Here is a 17,114-nt window from a genome sequence, read left to right on the forward strand (position 1 = left end):
GGATACTGATGAAAGTTTCGAACTTGAGTGTTCTTGGATGAAATATGAACTCCTAAAGTGCTGATGAGGCATAGTCAGTGTTTGACAGACTACAGAAAACAGATAGCTATTAAATAGATGACCATATTATGCACTTAGGCTGTACAAAAGATTTAAAAAATTCAATTTAGAGACCCCTCATTCAATGAAATTGCTAGACTCTGCTCAGGTGTCACAAATGGACAGGTTCCTGGTGTTTGATTAGATTACTTACAGTGTGGAAACAGGCCCTTCAGCCCAACAAGTCCACACCGACCCGCCCAAGCGCAACCCACTCATACCCCTACCCCTACATTTACCCCTTACCTAACACTACAGGCAATTTAGCATGGCCAATTCACCTGACCCGCACATCTTTGGACAGTGGGAGGAAACCAGAGCACCCGGAGGAAACCCACGCAGACACGGGGAGAACGTGCAAACTCCACACAGTCGCCCGAGGCAGGAATTGAACCCAGGTCTCTGGCGCTGTGAGGCAGCAGTGCTAACCACTGTGCCACCGTGCCGCCCACTGATTCTCATTGAGAAATTAACCATTGGATAAGATAATTGTAGACTTGAAAATAAATTCTAGGTAAATTTGATAGCTGGATTTTTTAAGGTTCAGATAGTGGCCATAAACACTAGTGTAATAGAAGGATTATAGATGGGTGGAATGAGGCATGGAGACATCAGTAGCAAATCTGGCAGAAGACATAACTGGAACGTGAACTGTAGATGACCTAAACCTGAAAATGCCCAACAAACAGTCAATAATTACTATAGATGTGACTCAACTATTAATTGGGGATGAACTAGCTAAAGCAGAGTCCATGAAATGACAATAAAATAGTATCCGAAAGCAATTTCAAAGAATGAATCCAAGTGAATTGTACTATGTTACAGGGTGTTTTACATGCCTAAATGAGTGTGGTAGTCACAAACACTTAATTGCATTGTGCAAGATATAGTGCCCACACTTTGACAATTTGTGAAACAAATTGTTTAAAATGCTATTGATTCTGATTACTCAAAGATTTTAGATGATACAAGGAGTGTAAAAGTACTACTTGTTTTAGATTTGGGATGACAACACATTGAGATTACTGAAGAGAAGTTGTAATTCTAAATAAAATAGTTGGAGTACCTCACTATAACCAAAATGACCCTAAGTCAGTAGACTACAGTTTATTCAATCAGGACATTACTATATTCCTATTTTTGAGAAGTCTTAATGGCATCAGACGAAAGAATCATTAAAAAATGTTACATAGACAATTTGCTTACCTGACTTGTCAAAGTTTAAGAGCCACACTAAAGGATGCAGATGTGACTGCAGTAGAAAGTACCAGGCTGACAGAAGCGATAAACTAAAAAGTATGAAATCTATAAAATGTCCCATTGCAAAGGATTCCATCGATACTCAACTTTAAGGGGTAATTAGGTAACAATCCAATCACTTTAAAAAGGTTATATTGTCATTGGGTTTTTTTGGAGGAGTGGCCACAAAGGCAAAGGTGCTGAAGAGTCTAGGGTGCAGCAGCTAACCGATGGAAGGGGAGTGACCAGTTCTCCCACTTCAGGTTTTTTCTAGGTTTTTTGTGGTAGCAGTCCCAAGATGTGTCAGTCCAGAAGTGCTGCAAGCTTCAGTCAAGGATTCCTCTGAATTGCTCTGAAATCTCTCTCTGGATGTTGTTTCTTCCTGCATGTAAAATCAGTATGTGAATTTACCTTTCTGCCATAGGGTGTACTTATGGGATGTTATTGTATCTGTATAATTAATACATTAATAATTAATTTAATAGAATTTGTATCTGTATGCTCAGCCACTAATGTAACCACGTCAGCAGTTTGCCCTCAATTTTGTGGGCTTCTACTTTAGTGAACAGTTTCATGTTGGATTTATCAAAAGCCGTGTGGAAGTTCAACAACATTCATCAAGTTATTTCTGTCCACCACCTTTGTCACTTTTTTCAAACACCTCTGAGGTTTGCCAGGCATGACCTAACTTTCATAAATCTATGCTAACTCTCCCTGTTGAACTGAAATTTTGAGGTGATCAGTTACCCTTGATTATAGTCTCCAACAAAAAGGTTGTCACTGTCCACCCCATCTAATCCTCTGATCATCTTGTATGTCTGTATTAAGTCACCTTTCAACCCTCTTCGCTCTAATGAGTCAACTCCTTTAGCCCTTCCTCATAAAGATCTTCCCTCCATATCAGGCAACAACCTGGTAAATCTCCTCTGCACCATTTCCAATGCTTCCATATCCTTCCTATAATGCAGTGACCAGAACTGTACACAATACTCCAAGTGCTACAACATGACCTCATGGCTTCAAGTAGAGCTGCAACATGACTTCATGGCTCCGAAACTCAACCCTTCAACCAATAAAAGTCAACGCACCCTTCCCCCTCTTAACAACCCTATCAACCTGGGTGTCAACCTTCAGAGATCTATGCACATGGACACAGATCTCTCTGTTCATCCACATTACCACTAGCCAATAGTCCAGTACTCTGTATTCTTGCTATTCCTTCCAAAATGAATCTTTCACACTTTTCCACATTAAACTCCATTTGCCACTTCTCAGCCCAGCTCTACAGCTTATCTATGTCCTTCTGCAACCTGCAACAACCATCCCCACTGTCAACAACTCTACCTTCATGTCACCTGCAAATTTACTAGCCCATCCTTCTACACCCTCATTCAGGTCATTTATAAAAATGACAAATAGTGGCCACAAAACAGATCTTTACAGTACACCACCAGTAACTGAACTCCAGAACGAACATTTCCTATCAACCACAACCCTCTCTGTCTTCTTACAACTAGCCAATCTGATCCAATTCACTAAATTAGCCTCAATCCCATGCCTTTGTATTTTCTGTAATAGCCTACTGTGCAAATCCTTATCAAACTTTTTACTGAAATCCATATACACCACATCAACTGCTTTACCCTCATCCACCTGTTTGGTCACTTTCTCAAAGAATTCAATAAGGTTTGAGAGGCACAATCGACCCTACACAAACAGTGTTGACTATCCCTAACCAAATGATGCCTTTCCAGATGATTATAAATCCTATCTCTTCCAATTCTTTCCAACACTTTACCCACAATTGAAATAAGGCTCACTGGTCTAGAACTTACCAGGGTTATCTCTAGTCCCCTTCTCGAACAAGGGCACATTTCCTACCCTCCAGACTTCTGGCACTATTCTTGTAGACAATGACGACAAAGGTTCTACAATCTCCTCCCGAGTTTCCCAGAGAATCCTAGGATAAATCCCATCTGGCCCAGGGAACTCATTTATTTTAACACTTTCCAGAATTGCTAACATCTCCTTCTTATGAACCTCAATGCCATCTGATCTAATAGCCTATATCTCAGTATTCTCCTCGACAACATTGCCTTTTTCCTGTGTGAATACTGACAAAAAAAAAATTCATTTAATGCCTCTCCGATCTCTTCAGGCTCTACACACAACTTCCCACTACTGTCCTTGACCAGCCCTAATCTTATTCTAGTCATTCGGTTATTTCTGACATACTTAAAGAAAGCTTTAGGGTTTTCCTTTATCCAACCTGTCAATGACTTCTCAAGTCTTCTCCTGGCTCTTCTTAGCTCTCTCTTTAGGTCTTTCCTGGCTAACTTGTAACTCACAAATGCCCTAACTGAGCCTTCATGTCTCATCTTTACATAAGCCTCCTTCTTTCTATAATACTTCAGTTGCCTGATTTGGCTTTTCAACCACAGTCGGCAGCACTCCTATGTATGATTCAGCTGTATCGTTACCATGGACAATTTGTACTCCTAGAGGCAAGGGTTTCTCCAGTACTCCCACCACCACTTCTCCACTTTCTTTGGTCACTCGAACCTCACTCTACATAATGGAGCACTTCTCATCTCACCATGAATTCCAAGTACTAGTACTATTTCAGGCAATAATCCTTACATGTTACATATCTCCCCATCTCTCAATATCAATATTGACATGATCCATATCTCTTAATACTATAACCTCTTTACCTGCTACTTCTGGTCGATGTGGGTAAACCTTACCTTCGCAAGTAAATGGTTTAAGAACATCTGGCACTACCTTCGCAACAAATCTCTGACCAGGTTGTATATTCTGATGGCTTTTTTAGCCTCAACTATGCTTTCTTTTACCACTTTAGCAGAATCCACCGGCTTATCCTGTTTTCCTACATCCACCTTTCCAGTGCTTTTTCTAAACCACCAACACTATGACTTCATGTGGCCTATTTTATTGCAGTAAAAACAATAAGCCTTTGAACTTTTCTTGCCCCTTCATGTGAAGGAAAAGTTCCTTCCCTCAATATAAAAGGCCACGGACATGTAAGGAAGTAAGGGACAGCATGAATTAAAAGAAATAATTTTTCTTGACTTGAGGTAACAATCACAGAGCCACTAGTTGAAACAGGGGGAGGGCGGCACGGTGGTACAGTGGTTAGCACTGCTGCCTCACAGCGCCAGGGACCTGGGTTCAATTCCCACCTCAGGCGACTGATTGTGTGGAGTTTGCACGTTCTCCCCATGTCTGCGTGGGTTTCCTCCGGGTGCTCCGGTTTCCTCCCACTGTCCAAAGATGTGCAGGTCAGGTGAATTGGCTATGCTAAATTGCTTGTAGTGTTAAGTAAGGGGTATATGTAGGGGTATGGGAGGGTTGCGCTTCGGTGGGTCGGTGTGGACTTGTTGGGCCGAAGGGCCTGTTTCCACACTGTAAGTAATCTAAAAAAAATCAAAGAATACAGATAAGAAAGTTGAAATAGAATTATCAGAGACCATGTTTAATCGAATGACTGAGACAAAACAGGAACAAGTGGAGTACAAGTGGATAATTAATCACTTCGTCAGAATGCAGAGAAATTAACTGAGCTACAATAGAAAAATGAAAAACTGAAGCAATTGTACTGAAAAATGTACACAGCGAATCTGACTATATTCCTGAATGTTATCACCTTAAAAACAATGTCTTGATGAGGATATGGAGACCATCACATATTCAGGCAGATGAAAAATGGGCAAAGGTTCATTAAGTTGTTTTATCAGTGGGTTACAGAAAGGTGGTATTGTGGGTAGCGCATCAAGTACTAGTAGGTCATCATGTAGGAAATACTCAAGCTAAAATACAAAATCAGTTTTATTGGTCCGCATAAGGATGTGGTTGAGTTTTGACAGACATGTCAAGCACATCAAGTAATGGGAAAACCTCAGGCAGTAATAAAATGAGCACCTTTATTACCCATTTCTGCATTTGAGGAACATTTTACCAGGACCTTAATTAATTGCTTTGGACCCCTACCTAAAGCAAAACATGGGAATCAGTATTTAACAATAATGACTGCATCCACAAGATTTCCAGAGGCCATTCCATTACGCAATGTCACAGCTAAAAGGATTGTATAAGAGTTACTCAAATTTTTCACTAGATATGGGCTACCCACGGAGAGACTATCAAATCAAGGGTCAAATTTTACATCAAAATTAATCAGGGAAGTTATGGATAGTTTAGGAATAAATTAATTCATATCCATTACATTCCATTCGGAATCGCAGGGAGCATCAGAAAGATGGCATCAAATGTTAAAGACTATGTTAAGGGCTTATAGTCAAGAATATCCAGATGACTGGGATAAAGGGATTCTATTTGTACATTTTGCCATGAGGGATGCACCAAATGAAACAAATGAAATTCAGTCCATTTGAATTAGTTTGAGCTTGAGGTGAGAAGACCACTGAAATTAATTAAGGAAAAACTGGTGAATCAGAAATCAGAGACCACACCTTTGGACTACATGTCAAATTTTAGAGAACATAAATACAACGGGCAGGTTGACTAGATAGTATTTAAAATTATCACAGCATTTGATGAAACAGGAAGCAGGCAAGAAATCAAAAACTCTTAATTTTGATAACGGAAATAAAGTGTTAACATTACTTCCAGTGATAAGTGAACCTTTAAAAACGAGATTTAGTGGATCTTAAACTGAAAGGAGATTGAGCGAGGTGAATTATTTGATAAGGACTCTGGTTAGAAAGAAATCTGTGTGTCATGTGAATATGCTTAAAAAGGTATTTTGATAGGGAAGGAAAACATGTTATTGGTTACAACGCAAAGTGAAGAACCAAGTTCAGAGGATTCTGAATTGTACATTCCTCAAATTGATTTGGACAATGAGGAAGTTCTTAAAAATTGGGAGAAATTATTGAATTATTTTTCAGAGGAAAATTGAAATGACTTGAAAGAATTATTACTATCACATGGGGAGATATGTGGGAATAAGCTGGCAAGTACTAATTTAATTATGCATGACACAGATCTAGGAAATGCTGTTCCAATTAGGCAACTTCCTTACAGACTTAACCCTCTAACAGATTTAAAAAGAGATTGAAGACATGCTCCAAGACAACATAATCAAAGTGAGTTGCAGCAACTGGAGCTAATCCATAATAAAAGGTGCCAACCATCCATAATAAAAATGGTACCCAATGGTTACATGGAGACTATCGCAGTGTGGATACAAAGTGTGATTCATACCTATTCCACATTTGGCTGACTGTATTGATAAGGTGGAAGAAGCAACTTATACTTCTAAGTTGGTCTTACTCAGAGGACACTGGCAAGTATTTTTATCCAAAACAGAGAAGACAATTTCAGATTTCACAACACCGAATGGGCTATATTAATTTAATGTCATGCCATTTGGAATGAAACTTACACCAGCGACACTTCAAAGACTAACCAATAAAATCATTATAGATTACCCAATCGCGTGGCACACATTGATAATCTGGTGGATTTTAGTCATATATGGCAGAAACATTTGCAGTATTTATCAGAATTTTTCAATAGACTTTAGGAGGCAGGCTTGATGATAAACCTGACTAAAAGTGAATTTGCCAAAGCCCAAGTCATGTTCCTGGGCTATGTTATCGGACATAGCTAGATGGCTCCATGAATGTGAAAACAAAGGTTAGTGAGAAGTTTATCATACTATTGATAAAGAGAGCAGCACTTTGAATCCTGGGATGTGTACCAAATTTTAGCAGTGTAGTTGTTTCACTGACTGACTTATTGAAGAAGTGCAGAAAATTTCAGTGGACGGCAGACTGTCAGAAGGCACTTGACAGCCTGAAAGCTGTGTTAACCACTGTCCCAGTCTTAGCCACACCTAATTAGACAAAGCTATTCAGGGTGGCTTTCAGTGTGAATGTTGGTGCTGTACACATACAAGATGACAAGATGATAGGAAGACTCTCATATTTCTCCAGGAAATTGAATATTCATCAGAAATATTCCACAATTGAGAAGGAGACCTTGAGCCTGGTGTTGGCATTACAACATTTCAACATTTATATTGCCAGCAATGTGTCCGAGACAATTGTATATGAGCATAACCCATTAAAGTTTTGAGAAATTTAAGGACAAAAATTCTGGACTGTTTAGATGGAGTTTATCACTGCAGCCATTCAATTTGAAGATTATACACATGGCAGGATAAGAAAACGTAATTGCTGACTAGGATGAAGGCAGATGGAGGCATTCGGTGGCAGGAGTAATTCGACTGAAATGGAATGTAGAAGTGAACATTTGCAGGTTTAAACTCAGTGTAATATATATGTATTATAGTTTTCTAACAGAGTAGGTCTAAGAGTTTTAAAATGAAGTCATCGATATATATTGATTTTTTTTGGGTAGGGTGGGGAGGTGAGATGATGTTATTACTTTAAAAAGGTTATTGTGTCCTTGGCTTTTTTGAAGGGATGTTGTAAAGACAGAAATGCCAAAGAGATTATGGCATAGCAGTTCTCCTAGTTCATGTTTTTTTCTTTTTTTTGCTGTAGCAGTCATGAGATGTTAGAGTTCAGAAGTGTTGCAAGTTTCAGTAAAGAATTCCTCTGACTTTCTCTGAAATCTCTCTCTGAATGTTGTTCCCTCCTGGCTGTAAGAATCTGTGTTTGAATTTACCTTTCTGCCAAGGAGTATGCTTATGGGATGTTACTATACTGAAACAGTTAATGAGTTGAGTTACTGCATTGGGTTGGTTAGATTTTCCAACAGTTAAGTTATTTGAAATCTCATTTTCTTTTGTTTATGTTTCAACTGTAGTAGTTAAATAAATTCTGTTTTGCTGAAAGCCAAGTGGTTTGACCAGTTGCATTACACCTGGAATCCCCACTCGCACCTGCATTTAAACTAATAAAAAGTTAGGGTCTATGCTATTTTCTTGAAATATTTTGAAGGGGGTCTAGCCTGTTCCATAACAATTCCCATTGACCCAAAGTTTTAGAAAAATGCAGAAATATTTTAAAACTACTGTTTATAGACCTGGTAACCAGACTTAATCTTTTGACAGTATACAAAACAAAAACAAAAGGATAAGAACAGACAAAATCATGGAGTAACGTAATGCAGCGGGACCATATTTGATGCCGTTGCTAAGTATGTTCAAACACATGTGAGAACATGAACATTAGGGTCATGAACACCTTTTAGCAAAGGAAATTGTACAGTGATTGAATAAGTACAAGTTGACAGCTATCTTGGTGGGTATAATCCCAAACAATTGGCTCATGATTTAAATCTAAAAATGTTGAGACAGTCCTACTCAAAAAATGTTACCTTATTTGTGAAACACAAATGGGAAGTTTTTCAACCTTTCAGTCACTAGCAAATGTCTCTCCTTGCTTATTCTAGACGAACCATTCCATATTTTGAAGATCCCTCTCAACACCAGTCACTTGGGACAGATGAGAGACAACTACTAAAGGCTGTAGAACTGTCACATTCATAAGACAAAAGGATTGAGGAATTCAAAAATGCAGATGGGAGAAAGATATCAGCTTTAAAACCTCAACACGAAGAAACATAATTTATTGTTAGCACCAAAGACACACCATAAAACTACAAAAAATTATAATTCTAGAAGTTTTAATTTTTGCTATATTGTATATGCTGTCCCAAGATGATGGTGATTCATGGCGTTCAAAGACAATTTTATCTTTCAGCATAAATGGCTGAAGAAAATACAGACACAATGTAACATGGAAAACAATGAAACACTATCTCCAGTAGTGTAAATATTTTAAATAGTCTTATTGGCACTTAATATTTAATACTTTGGTATACTTTACAGGGATTGGAAAATAACCTGCTTTGATTAAATATTCCAAGGAACATAAATTTCTCTTAATCATGAACTTTAACAAAATTTCTATCATCATGAAATCTTATTTAGTATATTTAATCTTTGAAAGACATGCTAATCACAATAAAGTCCCAGAAAAGAGGCATTGTGGCTTGAAGGTACAAATCTTTAAGCTACCAAAACAATCTGCATTATTTAAACATGGCTGGTTAGATTACATTGATGACACTTCCATTACGTCAATATTTCAAGGATGCTTGAGGATCTATTTCATCTTATTAGAGGTCATATTTGTGTGAACTGGAGAATGCATTTAAAAACTACAAAATCGTCAAAAGTTTCTCTACCATAACTTGTTTACATAATTTAGAAACATTCAATTTATTTACTGTTCACAAGGAAGACAAGGTCTTGTGAACTAGGAAAGTCAGCAAAATTTTGGAATATAGGAACAGGAGTAGGCATTCAGCCTCTCAAGCCTGTTCCGCCATTCAATAAGATCACAGCTGATGTGTGGGCAAACTCCACTTGCCTGCCTTGGTCTCATATTCCACAATACCCTTGTTGTTAAATATTTGTCTCAGATTTAAGTTTAACAACTGAATTAGAATCAACTGGCATTTGAGGAACAGAGTTTCAACCTCCACTACACTTTGCGCAGTGAAGTGCTTTCTCTCTGATCTGTCTTTTGAATGGACGAGCCCCAATTCTTAGACTATGTCTCCTGGCTCTTGACTCTTCAACCACTCAAATAGTTCATTTTTAGTTAACGTCTTTCCCGATCATCATCAAAACCTTAATTAGATCAACTGTCAACCTTCTAAATTCTAGACAATAGAACACAGAACGTTACAGCACAGTACAGGCCCTTTGGCCCTCGATTTTGCACTGACCCGTGAAATTAATCTAACCCATCTGCCCATTGACACCATTCCATTATTATCCATATGTATGTCCAGTGCCCATTTAAATGCCCTTAACATCAACAAGTCTACTACTGTTGCAGGTAGGCCCGTGCCAGGCCCCTACTACTCTGAGTAAAAGACACTACTCCTGGTATCTGTCCTAAATCTATTCACCCCTCAATTTAAAGCTATGTCCCCTCGTGTTAGCTTTCATCATCCGAGGAAAAAGGCTCTCACTGTCCACCCTCTAATTATCTTATACGTCTCGATTCAGTCACCTTTTAACCTTCCTCTCTCTCCAATGACAAACAGCTTCCGTTCCCTCAGCCTTTCCTTATAAGACCTTCCCTCCATGCCAGACAACATCCTAGTAAATCTCTGCTGAACCCTTTCCAAAGCTTCCACATCCTTCCTATAGTGCGGACACAAGGACTGTACACAATACTCCAGGTGTGGCCTTACCATTGTCTTGTACAGCTGAAGCATGACCTCGTGGCTCCGAAACCGAATCCTCCTACCAATGAACGCTAACACACCATATGCCTTCTTAACAACCCTATCAACCTGGATGACAACTTTCAAGGACTTATGAACCTGGACAGTGAAATTTATCTGCTCATCTACACTGCCAAGAATTTTACCATTAGCCCAGTATTCTGCATTCCTGTTATTTCTCCTGAAATGAACAAGTTCACACTTTTCCGCATTAAACTCCATTTGACACTTCTCAGCCCAGATCTACATCTTATCTGTAACCCACAACATCCTTTGGCACTATCTACAACTCTGCCTATCTTAGTGTCATCCGCAACTTTACTAACCCATCCTTCTTATGCCTACATCCAGATCATTTATAATAATGACAAACAGCAGTGAGCCCAAAACAGATCCTGGCAGCACATCACTGGTAACTGACCTCCAGGATGAACATTCCCCATCAACCATCACCTCTGTCTTCTCACAGCTAGCCAACTTCTGATCCAAGTCGCTAAATCACATTCAATCCCAAAACGCCGTGCAATAGTCTACCGTGTAGAACTTTATTAAATGCGTTACTGAAGGCCAGATATACCAGATGCTTTACCTTCATCTACCTGTCTTGTCACCTTCCCGAAGAACTCAATAAGGTTAGTTAGGCATGACATACCCTTCAAAAACCGTGTTGACTATCAAATTATTCCTTTCCAGATGATTATAAATCCTAATCTCTTATAACCTTTTCCAACACCTTATTCACAATTGAAGTAAGACAAAATGGCCGATAATTTCCAGGGTTATCTCGACTCCCCTTCTTAAACAAGGGAACATTTGCTATTCTCCAATCTTCTGACACTACTCCTGTTGACAATGATGACAAAGATCAAAGCCAAAAGGCTCTGCAATCTCCTCCCAGGCTTCCCAGAGAATTCAAGGATAAATCCCATCCAGCCCAGGGGTCTTATCTATTTTCAGATCTTCCAAAATTGCAAAAACCTCTTCATTATCAGCCACAATCCCATCTAATCTAGTAGCCCGTATCTCCGTATTCTCACTAACATTGCCCTTTTCTAACGTGAATACTGACGAAAAATATTCATTAAGCACTTCCCCTATATCCTCGATTCCACACACAACTTTCAATACTATTGATTTACCCTAATTTTACTCCAGTCATTTGTTTATTCCTCATATAACTAGAGAAGACCTTAGGGTTCCCTTTGATCCTATCCCCCCCAACAACTTCTAATGTCCCTTCCTGGCTCTTCTTGGCTGTCTTTAGATCTTTTCCGGTGAATTTGTAACTCAAGCCCCCTAACTGAGCCTTCACACCTCATCCTCCCATAAATCATCTTCTTCGTCTTGATAAGAACTTCAACTTCTTTAGTAAACAAATAAAGGCCTAATTTGTCTAATCGCTCCTCAATTTAAACTCTGAAGTCCAGGTATTATTCTTGTCAATCTGCATTGAACTCCCTTCAGGGACCAACATCCTTCTTAAGATGTGATGCTCCCAGTACTATAAGTGGGGTCAAACTAGGACTTTGTTTAACTGCAGCGTAATGTCTGCATCACTATACTCCATTACTTTAGATATGAAGGCCAGCATTTTGTTAGCTTTCTTAGCTATTTTCTACACCTGCTCACGATATTTTAATGAGTTATACACCTGAACTCCAAAATCTTGCTGGGCATCTGCGTGCCTTCTTAAAAAAAAACTGATCTATCTTCTATTAGTCCATTTTGGATGACCTCACACTTGCTTATATCAACATCCACCTGCCACAGCTTTGTCTATTCATTTAATCAGACAATATTCTGTTGTAATTTCATGCTGTCATCAACACTGCCTACAGTACTGCCCGATTTTTTGGTCATCAGCAAATTTGGATACTTTTTATGCCACTATCCAAGTTATTAATAAATACTGTGAATAACTGAGACCCTAAACAAATTCATGTGGGACACCAATAGTCACATCCTGCCAATTTGAGAACCGAACGCATTATTCCATCTCCGTTTCCTGTACCTCAACTACTATCATAACCATGTCAGCAGATTGCCCTCAATTTTGTGGGTTTGTCCTTTTGCGAACAGTCTCGTGTTGGATTTTATCAATAGCTTTCTGGAAGTCCAAGAACATTCATCAACCTCTGTCCACACCTTTGTAAATTTTTCAAACACTTTTGAAGTTTGCCAAGCATGACCTACGCTTCATAAATCCATGCTAACTCTCTCTGATGAATTATCCTAATCAATTGATCAGTTACCAGTTCCATGATTATAGACTCCAACAATTTCTCCACCTAGGCTAACTGGTCTGTTAGCCCCTCAGTCACATTTAAAGAGCAGAATGATTAGATTAGTTTCCCTACAGTGGGGATACAGGCCCATCAGCCCAACAAGTCCACACTGAACCGCCGAACAGTAACCCACCCGGACCCATTACCCTACCCCATATTTACTCCTGACTAATGCACCTAACACTATGGGCAATTTATCATAGCCAGTTCACCTGACCTGCATACTGTTGGACTTTGGGAGGAAACCAAAGCACCCGCAGGAAACCCACGATGACACAGGGAGAATGTGCAAACTCCACACAGACCAGAGGTTGGAAACGAACCCGGGACCCTGGCACTGTGAGGCAGTAGTGCTAACCACTGAGCCGATATGAATGAGCATATTTCCAAACCCCCAGCAAACTCAAAGATTACAGTTAGGGCAATGATAATGTGCTCTCCTACCTCTTAAAAAAGATGAAAGAAAACCATCAGATGCTGGGGATTTGTCACTCTTCAGTTCCATTAATTTCCCCATGAATGATGATTTACTTAAGCTAACTTTATTTAGACCCTGTCCCTGCATCTCTAATTTTGGGACTTGCAGCAAGCTATCCTCTTTTTCTGTTATGAATACTGAAACAAAATAATTCCATTTCTCCACAGTAACAAATAATATCTCCCCACTCAACTTTCAGAGGGCCAATAAGTCTACCTTTCAATTTTATAATGTCCCTTACTTCCTTATATGTCCATGGCCCTTTGGTGGAAGGAACTTTCTCTTCACTTGTATACAAAACATTTCTGAATAGAATTAAATGTTTCTTTGGACACTGCCCACTTTTCTTCAGTTGCTTTACCAATTAGCAGAACTTTCCAGTTCACTGGGGACCGTCTCTGCCTGATCCCATTAAGGTATGCCTTTCTTAGATCTAAAATTCTAGTATTTGAGCTTTATCTTCTACAAACGCTACGTGAAACGTAATCATGTTAAGATTACTGCTTGATAAATGCTCAGAAGTAACTAGGTTACTAACTGAATCAAGGTCATTGCTCAATACTATCCCCAATGTTGCATGTACTCTTGCCGCATCAAAGACATTTTCAGGAAACTATACTGGACATACTCTAGAAATTCACAAACCTTTTGACAAGTGCTTGTCTGTCTCTCCCAGTCCATGCAGCCATGTCTCAGTAATGACTAATAAGTCACTTTGCAGTTTGAATCTGTGTCTGCAGTTCATTTGATTTGTTCACTGCACACCATGCATTTGTATAAAGAACTTTAATTTTGGCTATACGCTCTATCTTTTTTTTTATTATTTCCTTTTCCTGTCTTACTCACTCTGCTTTTAGAAGTATCACCTTGCTCACTAATCTGGACCTATTGTTCAACTTATTGACCTCTACCTGCCCCTCTCATGCTGACCTGCTGCTCTACTTTTCACTGCCATGCCATACTAACTTGTGAAAAATTGTAACCACAGCACCAAAAGATGACAATAACACTGCCATTTGATCAATGATGCCTACGTTATTTACTTTGCCCCAGAACAGTAACGGCAAGATGACTGAATATAGGAAAGTGCGGCAGTTATTGTTTGCATTTGAAAAATCTTTGCACGTTTAAACTCCGAGAATGGTTTTAGGTATAGCATGAGGACTGATGACACCCATACTCCCCCCAAAAAAGCTGATTTCATGTCAGCCCTGAAAAGCCAAGACTCAAAACATTAGCTTGCTCTCTCTCCATGGATGCTGTCCAGAAACAACAGGATAAGTCAAAGGCAGAAAAAACTTCCATTCAATAGTTTATGGACCTGGCCACCAAATTTAGTCTTCCTAAAGTAATGCATAGCAAGAACAAAAAGACAACTTGATTTTTGGATGGGTAGATTAGGTAGAACAAGAGAAAAATTCAAGTTTTCCAGACTCATCATTAAAATAGTAAATGGGCCGCCAACTACAAACAAATGTGTACCCATTATTGCTCTACTTACTGCTTTATTAACAGCATTTTAAAGCGAGCAAAAGCAATAATATGATGCACTGCTCTGAGTCACTGCACAGAAATCCAGACTAGCTTATCAACGGGAAACACATACTTTGGGACAATCAAAACAAAAGCATCGCAATTCCAAGGAACAATGTTACGCTAATGCTGAGGAACTAATAATACTAGGTGGAGAATATCACAGTTATTGGTTTTGTATGTAACTCTGAACATTGTGAAGGCACACAATTATAAAACTAGAGGTTGCAAAAAGTTGAATCCAAAAAAATTTCAAATGTAATAAATATTAAATTTGTGTCACTTCATTAACAATGCAACTTGAAGAGTTAATAAAATCAGCTAAAATCATTCATAATGCGTCCACACGTGTGAAGGTTAAGTTAGAGTCACCGAGACAGCATGGAAACAGACTCTTCAATCCAATTTGTCCATTATGGCCAGATATCCTAAATTACTCAAGTCCCATTTGCCATCATTTGACCCATACCCTTCTAAATCCTTCCTAATCATACTCACCCAGATGTCTTTTAAATGTCCTAACTGTTCCAGCCTCCACCACTTTCTTCACAATACGCAACACCCTCTGCATGACAAAGTTGCCCACTTGGTCCCTTTTAAATGTTTCCCACCTCACTTTAACCCCATGCCCTCTAGTTTTGGACCCTCCTACCCTGGGGAAAATACCTTGACTGTTCACCTATCCACGCATTTCATGCTTTTATAAACACCTATAAAAGGTCACTAATTTGACTAAATAGATAACAGCAAACATTAAAATAAAAGTCTTCCAAAAGCACATACTTCAATATTTGCAATAATCTCAATAGAATGCTGACTCATTTATGAACAAAAGTTGCTGTGCCTATGTTGTACACCTACCAAAATGACAGAATGTAAAACTTCCTTTAAGTCCATAAGAAATGCACCATAGAAGAGACATGCAGAGGGACTGAGAAATATTTTACATTTCAGAATTACAATGTCACAAGAAATTTATGAACTTTTCATTTTAAGCAAGCAACAGGTTTTTAAATTTTGATTGGCCTGCAAACAGAACAGTTTACCAAAAAGGAAAGTGAGAAAAGTCAAAAGGGGAATTATCTAATGACATGCCCAGCTCACTATTAGTTTGCTTTCTGGACTGAAATCACTTCTCAGTGAAAAGCAAATTAAATTGAGAGTTTTGACAGAAATTACAAAGAAAATGTTTAGAAAAGACAACTAATGTCACCTTCTGCAGTATAACAGAACAAAAACAAAAAAATTTTACTCATGGTCAAACACTGGTAGACAAAGGCACAAATGAATTTTCAAACATATCCAGGATTTCCAAACTTCTAACTTTGAGCAGCAATTTAACAGAACGGGCAGATAATTTCCTAGCCAACTTAGGGCTATTAGCATATATACAAGTGATGCAAGCACACTGCGTTGAATATGGCATGACCATAATGGGTTCTTTGGATGTCCCCACTATTCAGAATGACAGTGTCATGACAGAGGTTAACACTGGAGCCAGTGATAATCATCTTGACACACAGATCATCCTGAGAAACACAGCTCATGGTGTGGCAGTGATGGTGGCAGGGGTTGCATGTGGGTAAAAGAGACACAAAACGTGCAATAGATGTCAGCTTCTCTATTCTACCACACCGCCATCTCAAACTTTATCATCCCTGCCACCAGTCCAGTCCCTAGCCCTAACATCCTCTCTCCTTCCAACCCATTTTCTTTTCTACCCTTCCTCAACAGAGTTAATGTTTTAGGTTCTAACAAAAAGACACCCACTTGAAACACTAATTCTTTCTCCTCTCACTAAGCAAGTCCAGCAGCCTCAGTAATGAGAACTTTCTACTGATAATATTTACCTACACCTTGCAAATAAATATGTAACAAGCTGCTATCTGAGTTAGTATCATGTTATAGCACTTCACATGTTCACCATCGCATGATCAAATCTTTAGGTATGCATCAGAGTTAGCTACATGAAATTGATCACAGGACATAATGCAGCATTCCAGCAAAGCAATAATTAAACACTTTGGTGTACGTCCCCAAGTTTTGTGAAACGAAGCTCTGTTTAAACAAGATGAAGAAACATGATATGCCCCATAATCTCCCCTCCAACTAACAATGCTAAAACAAATCCATCTATTTTGTTGTCCTTTAACACATCTCAGGTAAAAACTAGCAGATACGTTTGACAACATAACAGTGACTACAATTCTAAAGCAACTCAT

At 38.9% G+C, this 17,114-nt stretch overlaps 1 protein-coding gene across 1 annotated transcript in view; it reads right to left on the reverse strand.

The window, feature by feature from the left end:
• The window catches only part of ric1 (RIC1 homolog, RAB6A GEF complex partner 1), a 209,619-nt gene that overhangs the window by 152,629 nt on the left and 39,876 nt on the right, over positions 1-17,114 (reverse strand). The window lies entirely within an intron of this gene.

This window comes from Hemiscyllium ocellatum, chromosome 2 (genome assembly GCF_020745735.1).
Source record: "Hemiscyllium ocellatum isolate sHemOce1 chromosome 2, sHemOce1.pat.X.cur, whole genome shotgun sequence".
NCBI lineage: Eukaryota > Metazoa > Chordata > Chondrichthyes > Orectolobiformes > Hemiscylliidae > Hemiscyllium > Hemiscyllium ocellatum.